Source organism: Suricata suricatta, chromosome 7, assembly GCF_006229205.1.
Source record: "Suricata suricatta isolate VVHF042 chromosome 7, meerkat_22Aug2017_6uvM2_HiC, whole genome shotgun sequence".
In the NCBI taxonomy this organism is placed as follows: Eukaryota; Metazoa; Chordata; class Mammalia; order Carnivora; family Herpestidae; genus Suricata; species Suricata suricatta.
In genome coordinates, this window is record NC_043706.1 from 17,274,266 (window position 1) to 17,287,580 (window position 13,315).

At 44.3% G+C, this 13,315-nt stretch overlaps 1 protein-coding gene and 1 long non-coding RNA gene across 5 annotated transcripts in view; one reads left to right on the forward strand and one right to left on the reverse strand.

The window, feature by feature from the left end:
• The window catches only part of NEDD9 (neural precursor cell expressed, developmentally down-regulated 9), a 170,745-nt gene that overhangs the window by 145,421 nt on the left and 12,009 nt on the right, over positions 1-13,315 (forward strand). The gene's annotated exons all lie outside the window — the stretch shown is intronic.
• The window catches only part of LOC115295640, an 83,890-nt gene that overhangs the window by 16,396 nt on the left and 54,179 nt on the right, over positions 1-13,315 (reverse strand). The window lies entirely within an intron of this gene.

A 13,315-nucleotide genomic window follows, 5' to 3' on the forward strand; every position in this document is an offset into this window, starting at 1 on the left:
GTCTCCCTCTCTCTCTCCCTCTCCCCCAGTCATGCTCTGTCTCTCTCTCTCTCAAAAACTGAATAAACATTAAAAAAAATTAAAAAAACAAAACAAAACCAAAAATACTGTTGAAGAGCATGTGTGTTGCATAAGCTGAGTGTATGTATATTAGAAAGAACTCCTCAAGAAGTGGGCACTTGTTTTTCCCAGGACAATGACCACTGTCTGGAGGCATAGTGACTTCACCATGACCTTTCAAAATCCTTCCTACCCCAGGAACTTTAGATTCAAAGGGAAAGCCAAGCCAAGCCTCTATCTCCAGAGGGAAAAAGAGAACAGTTGAAAGGTGTAACTATAAATAAATAGCTCCTCTCATTCTTAGTCCTGGTTGTTTGCACCTTAAAAATAGCTCTCTCTCATCTGAGCTAGTGTGAGGTGGACAAGGGAGGCCAGAACAGGAAGTGCTTGGCTGAAAGGTGGTGGGGTCTAAACTTTCATCACAGTTTATTTTGGCAGGAAGGTGACATGTTCTCCTTTTTAGACGCAACCTTTTTTAGTTCCAAGTCTGAAAAGTACTTCAGACTTCTTCCCATTTTATCCGCCGTAACAGCACCATGGATCTGCTCCCAACTCTCCGTCCTTTTAAAGGGGAGAGACTTTGACCACGCCTTCTGCAGGATTGATGGTGGGGTGTGCACTTAAGCTCAGTGCTTTGTAAGCTTGTTTAATTCTAAAATCAGTGGAACATTTTATGTTTAGCAAGAGGTAGGTGACTCCTGAGTTGGACCTTTGCCAGGTCACACAGGGGATGCAACCAGACCTAGGGGAGACCTTAACCAGAACTGGGGAGTAGCTAATGACTGTAGTGCTAAGCTTCGAGCAGTGGGGGTCTGAGGTAAGAACATGGCAGCGCAGATGGAAAGGGCAGGAGGGAATGGTCCTGGCCCCTCCCTGCCAAATGCCAAGTGTTCTACAGAATATCCTAGCCTCACCATGGAAGTCATCTTAGTGCCACTGGTTCCCTAGGTTCCCTGTCCACTGGGCCACTGGTTCCCTAGGCTGCCTGCCTCCATCCTGTCCGCTGGGCCACTGGCTTGAACCTCCATGGGTGTGAGGAGGAGGAACCTCTTCCTTCCCTTCCTCTCCTTCTCTTCCTTCCTTCCTCTTCTCTCCCCCTCCTCCCCCTTCCTTCTCTCTCTCTTACTTGCTCTTGCTCTTGCTGTTTCTCTCTCTCCCTTTCCCTTCCTCTGTCTTTCCTTCCTTTCATCCTTCCTTCTTCCTTCCTAGGGGAGATGGCTTGGCTGCTAAAGGTAATTTTAACCTTCTAGGTAACCGCTGCTTGAAAAACTTCTGTCAACATGTTCCTCTGTGTAAGAATCTTATCAGTGGGTGAGAATCATCTTACTGACTTAAGCCAAGGCCCCAAGAGTTAACCCTCATCCAGCAGAAATCCCGAACGCTTTTTGGATTTTGTTTCTGTTTTGTCTTTGTTTTGAGTTATCCTTGTAGCTAACTTGCTGAATAGCCCTATACCCAGTTTTCTCTTTACTCCCCCATCTTTTAAAGGGTGGTGAGCCCAGAACTACACATTTCTGGTAGTTTAAGCTATGGTCCCCACAGAAGAAAAAGAGGAGAAAGAGGAGGCAGTGGATCTTGTTCTAAGCCACTAATGGGAGGTTTAAAATTTTTAGGGAACATAGAACCATCTGGAGAGGCAGGGAAGGTGAGGTGAGAGGCAGATTTCCAGGCCTTCTGCACCAGAGATTCTACTCCTGGGACCTGGCAATCTGCTCTGGGGTGAGGTCCTCCACTGGTTCTGAGGGAGGGCATCTAACCTGCATTTCGAGACCCGCTGTGAAGTGACCACGAGGGAGGCTGGCTGTGGTGACGCGGGACTTTCCATAGTTAAAGTTTCCCTTGATGTTGCTACAGAATATGGGCTTCAGGAGTTTTATCCACTACAGTTTTTTCCTCTAATGAATCACTTGCGAGGAAACAAAGAAAAAGTCTGCCTCCTATCGCTTCCACTCCGCTCTTTGGCAAAGAGCAGCCTCTACCCACCCCAGAAACCTCTACGCATCCCGGCCACATTAGTAACATGCACCCCTTATTACATGAGCAGTTAGAAGAAGAAGGATAATCATATAATCCCCGCGCTTTTAGGAAACAAGCCAGAGTCAGTGTTGGGCAAAGAGCACGGACTTTGGGGTCAGGCTGACCCCTGGCTCTCTTCCTTCATCTCTGTCAATCCTTTGGCAAGTTACTCAACTCCCCCAGGCTCTCCTCTCTCCATCTGTAAAATGGGAACAATCACAACCCCCTCACAGAGTTCTTGTGAGAATTAAGTAGAACAGTCCACAGAAAGGGTCTGGCCGGGAGCTGAACACCGCAGGGGGCTTTAAAAAAATCAGTTCCTCTTCTTTGTTTGTCTTTCCTTTCCCAGAGTTTGTTTTGAAATGCCTCGGCCCTGTTGGTGTTTCTGACTGTACACCAAATATGCACGCACTTTGTTGCTAGCACATACGTTCTTCCTTGGAGTGCATGGCTCTCTCTTTGGTTCTACGAGAATTTTGCACAGAGTGGCAAAGAACTCTTAAAGTTATCTGGAAACCAGACACACTGACACCTTTCTTAATTTCATTGGCCTTTTTCACTCTGTGTTTGTGCGCAGGGCCGTTTTATCTGTGAGGCATTATGGGCAGAATGCCCAGGGCCTACAAGAATGTTTGAGAGCCCAAATTTAAAAAAAAAAAAAAAAAAAGAAAGAAAGAAAAGAAAAGAAAAAAAAGATTTGACTCCAAAGTGTGACAATCAAAAACTGAAAAATGTCAATTAATAAACATTTAGGCAAATGTGCAAGAAGCCACATAAGGTCAACCTCATTAACTGTTACATTTACAGTTCATGGTTCTTTTATTTGAAAGCAATTTGTACGTTAGATTCTTCTCACTCCGCAAAGATTTCTAAATATGCCCCATGACTGCCAAGAACTCATAGGCAATTTTAAATTAAATGAGTTCAGTCATTTGAAAAGCTAAATTGTGTATATTTTTTAATGTTCTCCATTTTTTTAAACGTGACAGTTCTACTTAATAAGAGTCTATCTGGGAGTGGAGCCCCCAAATGTCCAAAAGCCTCAGGTTCCCCAAGGTCTAAAATAGCCTCATTTTTCTGCTTCACAAATCAGTAAAACTGCCATCTGAGTTCATCCATTCTGTGGCTTGATCTGCATGGAGAACCACAGGTGTTTCTGATTACTTTCCGCACATGTCGCTTTTATTCTAACTGATGGAATTAGGTCTGTTTTGCATCCTTCTGAAGATCAGTTTTGAGCTAAATTATAAGCTCCATAAAGGCAGGCAGGGGCCAGGGCCATCATTTACCTACGTCATTTATGTATATAGCATTTACTGCTCTAGGCTGAGCTCACAGCAAAGTGTCAGCACACAGCGAATGGCCACTGAACGAATGAACAAGGCAGAAGCAAGAAATGAAGCATCTAATTGGAGCTGACTTTTAAGTAAACTGAAAAGTGGTTCTCATCTTATCACCCGTCGGGCTATCTCGCACTGTTCAAATCTTATCATCCAGCTCATTACAATCTGTAATGACGTACGTCAGATTCCACGCGGTAGTTTCCCCCCAGAAGTGTGCTGGAGAATGCCAACATCTCTTTTCTGGAATCATAACTGTCTATACACAACAAGTAAACATCCAACGCATGAATGATGTAGACTTCAGCTTGTCTGAGAGCCTAACTTTCATATGTTTTGCCCAATGTAGACAAGATTAGTTAACTCTTCTGTCGCAACCTAAAGAGGAGAAATACACTTTTTTTTTTTTACTGAGGAGTAGAGCTTCCTTGGCATAATTCTGTTATTTACTGAGAATGCCTTCTCCCCTCTATTCTATCTGTAAACTCCTATTCATCGTTTAAAGCCCATTTCAACGTTCATCTCCTCTTGCGAAGCTTTGTCTCTGCACCCCAGCAGTTTTCTCCTGCTTCTATGGTCCCCAAAATATGTGGTGCTCTTCACTTAATCTCAAGGGGCTCATGGGTTCATCAAAAGAGTAATGGCCTGCCATCACACTGTATATGATGGGCTAGGCTGAGGCAAGTACCACCTTGGGTGTCGCACTCAGAAAACCCAAGTAACAGGATGCCCGGGTGGCTCAGTCAGTTAAATGTCTGACTTAGGCTCAGGTCATGATCTTGTAGTTGTTGGGTTCAGCTACGTCCAGCTCTGTGCTGACAGCTCGGAGCCTGGAGCTGCTTTGGATTCTGCGTCTCCCTCTGTCTCTGCCCCTCCCCTGCTCACACTCTGTCTTTCTCTCTCTCTTTCTCTCTCCCAAAAATAAACAAATATTTAAAAAATTAAGGAAAACTCAAGTAACATTAAGATTTATCTACTAAATGTCTATCACCTGATGAATGCATCAAGAAGATGTGGTATATACATATACTATGGGGTATTACATGGCAATGAGAAAGAATGAAATCTGGCCATTTGTAGCAAGGTGGATGGACCTCAAGGGTGTCAGGCTAAGCGAAATAAGTCAGGCGGAGAAGGACAGAAACCATATGTTTGCACTCATAGGTCTAACAGGAGAACAGGAGAAACCTAATGGAGGACCAGGGGGAGGGGAAGAGGGAAAGACAGTTGGGGAGAGAGAGGGATGCAAAACCTGAGAGGCTATTGAATACTGAAAACGAACCGAGGGTTGGCGGGGGGAAGAGGTGGAGGTAATGGAGGAGGGCACTTGTGGGGAAGAGCACTGGGTGTTGTATGGAAACCAATTTGACAATAAACTATTTAAAAAAATAAGATTTATCTAGACCCCATGACATCATCTTTAAAAACCATTTCCTACCTTCCAAAATGGGACATGGACAAATGTTGGCAGGAGATGATTAAAAGATTTTAGCCAGGTCTTACGGGCCCGTTCCTGAAAGGTAACATAAGAGCCAGAAATAGATTCACTACAATATTTGTACCTTCTTAGACACTGAGTCATCATGAATCACACACACACACACACACACACACACACCCTACCGCAAAGCCATTGGTTAGGGAACCGAGTACTTCCCTTATTGGGATTTGAAGCATTGTGAAATCTGGCTGCTCAGAGCGACACTCCGTTAGCAGCCTGCTTACCAACTGCTGTATATTAGCAGTATGATTCGTCCACCAAGAAGAATAGATTTAGAGGAATTGAAAGCTCCCCCGGAAGCTAAACTCTGACTTCACCTCACTTTCCTTTGTTCCCTTCTACACACAGAGACACACACACACACACACCCTGGAAAACAGCAGGGAGGATCAGAGTTCGGCAGGGCGCTGGGGACCTCTGGATTTGTCACGTATAAACTCAATGAAGTATGACCATGTTTCAGAATTGTGCATCTCTATATAAAGATAATCCAAATTTAAATGATTTTTCCCCCTCAATACATGGCTTTGGGGGCTGTGTGGAGGAGTGAGTGTTCATCTAAAAATCCCTCTCCACAAGAGTCAAGATGAATTTTAAGTCTTACACAGACTGAAGGTCCTTGCGCTGGTAGGGGCAGGACTTTCTGAGCTCACTTTGAAAATGAGAAGTCTCTCCTCCCAGCCGAGCCACCCACGCCAAGGGAATGAGCAAACTGTAACACCTCCCTAAAAATGTACAAAGATCTTTTTTGTTTGGTTAGTGCCACGGCCTTCTAACTCACTTGCAATTTGTCATAAAGCTTAGAGATAATGCATATTTCCACGAATGCATTAGCAACTTCTTATGAACCCACACCAGAGCAAATAGAGGTAATCCTCCTTCCTTTTTCAATGATTTCATGCTACGCAACTGTGCTTATCACAGTGAATGGGTCAGATATTGTGTGTGGTGTGAAGTCTGGCAGAGGGGATAATGGTGTGTTTGTCAGGGAGAGAAAAGAATACAGTTATTTATTTGATTCGATGATAAAACTGAGACTTCATATTGGTTGAACGCATCTTTAAAAGCAGGCTTTTGTTGGGCGCCTGGGTGGCTCAGTCAGTTAAGCATCTGACTCTTGATTTAGACTCGGGTTATGATCTCATGATTCAGGAGACTGAGCCCCATGTCAGGCTCTGTACAGATAGGAGCCTGCTTGGGATTCTCTCTCTCTCTTTCTCACTGCCCCCCTCCTGCTCTCTCTCTCTCTGTCTCTCTCTCTCTTCCTCTCTCTCTCCAAATTAATAAACATAAAAAAAAAAAGCCAGGCTTGGGTGAGTGCATGGTGGAAAATGCAGAGCTAGATGCAATCGGAAGTACACTCGGTTCTCAAGAGTGCCACACACCCAGTTGCCAAGGTAAACTTCTAGAGAGGTCTGCTATTCCAGTTTAAGGAATCAGAGTGTGACTCACTTAGGACACCATGTCTCCTCTAAAAGTTGTATGTAACGCCAGTAATACCTGAAGAGGACCAAGGAATCCTCTCTTTAAAAAGACTCCAGAGGAGGTCCGTTCTTGAAGTGGAGGATCTTTAGCAATGCCATAATCACATCTGATTTATGTGAGTAATTTTTATTTGATTTTCTTAAAGCAGTGTGTGCTTAAACCACTTATTTATCAGCATAGCTATTTATTTTCAAATGTATCACCAATAGACTCCATAGCCTTTAGCGTGCTATTAAGTTACTCATTTTTCAAAAGAGTTTCTGAACTAAAGTGGGGGTGACCCAAAAGGGCCCTGGACCCCTGGCTCCATGTTAGGGACCTTATATCCATAAGCTCATCTAATCTTCTCAATAGCCTCATAAGGTGTTCATTACAACCTTCACTTTACAGGAGAGGAATCAGAAGTCTGAGAGGTTAGTTAATTCATTAAAGGACATCCCTCTAGTAAGAGGCAGCACTGATATTTGAACTCACATCTGTCCAGCTAATGGTTGATGTTGCTGAGCCCTAAAATAAGAAGGCATGTTTTGGGGCACCTGGGTGGCTCAGTCAGTTGAGCATCCAACTTCCACTCAGGTCACCATCTCACAGTTCATGGGTTCGAGCCTTGCGTCGGGCTCTGTGCTGGCAGCTCAGAGCCTAGAGCCAGCTTCCGATTGTATGTCCCTCTCTCCCTGCCTCTCCCCTGCTCATGATCTGTCTCTCTCTGTCTTTCATTCTTCCTGGCCAAGAGGATGCTGTTTAGTACCTGTGATTCCTATGATCTGTAACTGCTAATAGGGTACACTAAACATGCCTTATTTTTTTAAAATTTTTAACATTTATTTATTTTTGAGAATGGTCTTGCCAGGGAAAGGGGACTCCCCAAATTTAAGATACCCAGATTTCAAGTTTTTCTTCTCAAGCAAGGAACTGAGTTACTTTGTGAAATTGGGAAAGTCCTAAATTCCTAGTAAATTTCTAATCTGTCTTGCTAATGTGAGCAACAGGAACATTGAGGAAAGTAGTGGTGCACCACCCAACCAGGGTCTCATTTACTTTGCTGTCATTAACCGGCTGAATAGCCTCTCTGAACTTTAGTTCCTTCAACTGTGAAATGGGGAGCCGGGGAGAATTCTCTCTGATGGCCTTTACTAAAATTTTATGATCCAGATATCCTTATCTGATTCTTTCCCAGAGTCTCTTGAAAGTTTAACAAAATGACTTGACCTCAAGATTCTTTAACAAAAACAAAACAAAAAACAAGACATGCAGACATTGATCTAAATTTCAAGCTCACTCCCTAAGTTTTGGCCAATCTTTTTACTCTTCCTGGAGGAGGCAGTCCACCTTCCCATCTAGAAATCACAGGCATTTCTAGAAGATTGAGCTATGGTGACAGAAGGCGAGGAACAGCTGGAACACGGGAGGGAGGGTCGGGCTATGCGGAGTCGGGGAGAATCAGAGTTCTTGCCCCGTCCTCCTATGTGAGAACCTTACTGGGGAGCATTTTATTAAGGAGAACTCTCTTTCCTGCTTTGTTACCAAAAGCTAGGAGAGTGTTTCATCCCAGAACTTATTATTTTCTTCCCATTTTCCTGTGTTTAGTTTTCTCAGATAAGGCGGAGGCTGTTGGGAGGTCAGGTGCCCCTCAAAGCGACATCCCTGCCACAGAACCTAGTTCTGCCACGAGCATGATTTGTTCCATCGTCCACTGCACCTTGTCTCCCACTGAGGCCGTGGGAGGTCTCCTATTTAGGAGGAACCCGAGAGCTCTAGGCATTTGGGTCCAGAAATTCGCATGCCTTGCCCCCTTTCCATAATCACATGCTCTTTAGGGGGGTCTATGGGCCTCTCTCTAAAATCCACTTCAAGATCTAGATTCAGTGCTTAGTGGCCTGTGGCATTTATTTGGACATCAAAAGAACCAAAATGCCTGTGGTGTTACAGTTCTCAAAGAGCATTTCGGTCCATGGCTTATGAAAAGTGACTTTGTGGCACCCAACTCTGTCACAGGTCACGGTTGGCTTTGTCCAGAGAAAGACCTCAGCCACTAAGGAGCCCAGACATCATTTCCCACCATGTCCTTTCACGTTAAATGCTTCTAGCTGCTCTTTGGCGCTTGGTCACTCCATAACTAAATATTGCTTTAGCACTTGCTGCACAAAGAACTTCCAGAAAGCAGCAGGGAGGCATGCTCGGGGCTTGACAATCAGGGCACTGTTTCCATTGAGTGGTCTCCCTCCCAAATGCTGTGTCAAATGAAAGTGACCCAAGAGCCCCATTCCACTGCTGAGCCTTCAGTTGTGACTTTCTCCTCATTTGGAAAAAGAGACTGGCCGTGATTTAGATGTGGCAGGCAAAAGGCTTAGTTCTTGCCTAAAATCAGACGTCGAGATGCTTTTGGAGGAAAGTAAATCAACCACCCAAAAACAGAGGGGGAGACACCTCCATGAGCACAAGAGAAGCATTAGGAAGGGTAAACCATGCACTTGGCCCACGAGGGTGTAGTTTTAAGGCCAGACTCCGTTTTCATTATATTGTTGCTGTGCGAATAATAAATGAGCTCACTGCTACACCCAAGCTGGGCAGAGAGAAGTTATAGTGAATTAATAAATCCAGTGCAGGCAACATGTGGCCTTCTCCTCCGGTCATAGAAAAGAAACTAGTAATCTTGGGTTTTAAACAGACAGACCTCTATAACGTTGCAGTTTTGGAAACCTGGATCCAACTTCTAACGGGCAGGCAGTGATAATGGTGATGTTTCTCTTCCTAAGGGTTTTCTTTAAAGGGAAAGGGTCACACAGTTCATGCGCTTTAAGACAAAGAGGTTATTATAAGATCTCATAAATACCGTGGTGGCTCTGTTCATGCTTTTGAAGGGCATTTACGTGAAAGAAGTCCTTTCCAGCAAGCAGTTTTAGAAATCTAAATACTCATGTTAATGCCTGAAACCCAGAGATAGTATAAATAAAACAGGGGGTTGGGGGAGTTTAGAGCTAGAAAGGAAGCAATCTAATTTTACTTTCCACATATGCCAAGAAAAAGGAAAAATGCAAATGGCTGACTGCTAATCGGTGAGGCTTACTTTTGCGTTCAGACTACCTCAGGTACTGTTAACAGCAAGGTTATAAATGTGTAATTATTATGGCTTTTTAACTTCTCTCCTCGATCACTAATTATATTTCCTGAGCACCACCTGGGCTGCCTAGGTGGTGCTGGGCCGAGGCCCTGGGGCGGAACACCAGGAGCCGTTTCCACACGTTCCTCGCTCTGCTAGATTGATGGGTAAACCCCACTGGTCAATTTTCAAGGCATTCTCTGGATATCAGGAGAAAGGACTGTGTCATTCTGGCCACTTCTGAGGTTGCTTTGGAATGTAGAGACTTAGACCCAGAGAATTAAATCCTGGGACACAGAAACTAGGACGGTTAGAAATGATGCCTTCCTCCCCTTCCATGTGGGATTTCCTGTTATTTTCAAAAATTCTGTTAAAGTTATCAAAAATTATATTTTTGTGATTTTGAAATTTTGAAATGGGCATCCCCCAGATGTGGAAGTAGGAGCAATAGTATTGATAATAATACCCTAGAACAGTTCACCTGTGCTCCTCCCCATCCTATCTCAGTCTCTCCTCTGTTCCACCCAATTCTTTCTGTCAAACAGTAGGATTTTTCTGCTTCCTTTGTTCCATTTCTGTTCTTCCTTATGGATGCCGGTAGCATGGCAGGAAAAGGAAACAAAACAGGGGTGAGTGTTGGAGGAGAGAGAGTTGCCAGGAATAGTGAGCGGTAGGGCTGGTGTCAGAGGAGGCATGGCAGAACATGGCGGGAGCTGGGAGCCTATTAATCAGCGTTCATGGGATTCTCGGGGCGGGGAGGATCTGCCTTCATGATTGCACAGCCTGCTCCCTTCTCTTCCCCCATGGTGTGCCGCTGAACTGGCGGCAGGCAGCTGAGAAGCTAACATCTTCCTAATCTCAGGGCCTCCACAGCCGCTATGCCCCACTCCCAGGCACCCGTCAGCCGGCTCTCCTTTGAGGAGGTAAAGTGGATGCCCAAGGAGACTTGCTGAGACCTTGGCCCCACTGATATCATGTGAGCAGGAGCTGTCTGGAGAGAAAGTGTTTTCTTCTAGACATTCCAGTTGGGAATGTGCCCTACTTCTTGGTGAGATCGTCTTGATAAACCTGCCTTGTGATCTTCCACTGAAAAGGCCTTGTTTGAAGAGAAATTCAATAAGGTGTCCTTGGTTTGGGATCTCGCCATGTTTCTCTTGGATAGTAGGTTTATTTCTAAGCCTTGTAAAGCATGTTTTCTCCTGGGGTTTTCCACTGAAGTGTCCTGGGCTGTCATGGTGATAACCGTGACAATGACAATATTGATATGACCACAGTAAAATGGTAACCCAAGTAAATCTATTGATGGTCATCAGGAACCAAAGTCTCTTGTCACTTACCGCTTTGATTTGAAATTCCCATTGCCTCATAGACCTCACTGGGAACACTTTATGCTTTGTAAAGATTAACTTCTTTCTATTTGACTTATATCTAACTGATTAAACTTTGTTTTCTCCCATGGTTTAATCATGAAACATTTTGAAAGCAAACAGCCTCGAGATCTGTGACCACTATGACACAGACCACATCCTCATCATATAAGGAAGAAAGCAAGAATCCACTGTTGTTTGTCTTTTTCCACTGTCCTGTCTCCTATATTCCTGGCTATTTTTGCATAGTGGACATCATATTTTTAAATATTTGTAAGAAATCATTTAAAGCCTGTAAAGATGTTCTCTACTTCCAGAGAGGATTTTATTTCCTTCTGCCAGCCTCACAGCCACACATAAATCTAATTTCAGGCTTTGAAAGGTTCTTACCAACCCTAGTGAGTTAAAACCTGGCGTTAGCCAGTGCAATAGTGGGTTCCCTTCTGGGTTAATTATGACTTTTACATGCAGCCCTTAGGATCTCAACCCAGAGTGGGGGTGGCTATTAGAGTCCCAACCTTGGTGAGCCTTAGAGTCTGAATTCCCCCTCACCCAAAAAAATGATGAAAAGACACACATTGACCCTCCGACACCTATTCCCGATCAACAAATGCCGCCAGGAAGAAAAGCAGCCTCAAAATCTGGGCTTACCTCGGGGCACCCGAGTGGCTCAGTCAGTTAAGCGTCCGACTCTTGATTTTGGCTCAGGTCACAATCTCATGGTTTGTGAGATTGAGCCCTACACTTGGCTCCATGGAACCTGCTTGGAATACTCTCTCTCTTTCCCTCTCTCTCTCCCTCTCTCTGCCCTTCCCCCATTTGTGCACGCACACATGTGTGCACTCTCTCCCTCTTTCAAAAATAAATAAACTTTAAAAAAAAAATTGGGGCTTACCTCTATGAATTCCTTCTCTACTCCCAAATTGGGACCTGATAATTTCTTACTATCTTGGAATGCTTTGATGCTATTAAGGTTTTTAGTATCTTTTCCTCATTTTTTTTAAACCTATCTTCAGTAAAATGACTGATCTGAATTACCCATCCAGAATTTAAGTCCAAAAGTAAAATCTGTATAATCCAGGTAACAATTATAATAGAAATAACTAAGGCTTAAGGGGGTTGCTCTATGCTGGGTACTTTGTGTCCTTGATCGCATTTAATACACTAATAGGCTACAAGTATTATTTCCATTCTACTAATAAGGAAACAGGCTTAAAATGGACAAATGCCTTGGCCACGCTCTCACATGTGCTAGAGTCCAGCTCATGTTCTCAGCCACTCCCCCCCATCAGACCTAATCCTGCTTTCAAGAACCTACAGACCTAGTGTGGTCATAGCCTTGGACACTCAGCCTCTTGCAACACATGTCAGAACTGCTCCTTTCCATTGTATTTCCCTTCTGATGTTAAGGTAAAATGCAGAGTTTGTTTTGATTTCTTTTTGCCAGACTCTTCTATATGTTTCTAGCTTGTGGCGGAGAAGAAGGCAGATGTTCATGTCACATGCAGGCTCTATACTGGGGGAAAAGAAACCAGCTAGTGGTCCTTGCTGGCCTCCGGTGGTGGTTTGTACCAAGTAGTGGTGCAGGTGATCGTTCTTCCATGATTTCTGATTTCTTGATTTTATCTAAACTTCACTCAGCTTTGTTGGCTTCTTCACTTACTTGCCCAACATTAGTATGCATGGCTGATCAAGCCAGCTCTGCCCCTCATCCCATGGGTCCCACTCATCCTCGAGCTGACTCACCTGGAAACCAACCTTATCCCATCCAGGCAGACCTGTTTTCTGCGCTGGCCAGTTCCACACCATCTTGCTTAAGAAAAGCCTTGAGTTTTCCTTTAGTTCGTTAATATATTCAGTCAATGCATGTATCCAAGCCCTGCTCTAGTGAAGGCACTGTGCGAGGCCCTGCTGTTTATATACAAATGAAGAGGAAATGGTCTCTGTCTCCACCACGCTAAGAGAGGAAGTAAGGTGCCATAAAACAGACCACAAGTGATAAGTTCCACTAGAGAGGTATGGATAACAGGCTCAGGGGGTTCTGAGGAGGGAGGTCTTATGTCTATCTGGAAAGTCTTCATGGGAGAGGCACCCAGCTTGGCCTTGAAGGTCAAATAAAATTTGAAAATGAGGAAAGTTAATAGAGCATCTTGGACGATGATACAGCGTGAGTGAAGGCACAGAGGTGTGACATGCAGGGCACATGTGTAAAACGGTGTGGTTCTGTCTTGCCAAAATATGGAATTGGTGAAGAGCCTTTGGGACCCTGCCCTCAGATTTCAAGGGATTGAAGGGAGGGTGGCGGAAATACACAGATGAAGGCAAGACGAGCACCCTGGGGGCCAGAGATAGGTTGAGCTTGGTCAAGACGCCGTTTGAAATATCTGAGCCAATTCTGGAAATCAGATTTCACATTTAAAAAATCCAGACTTCTGGCTCCTCCTGA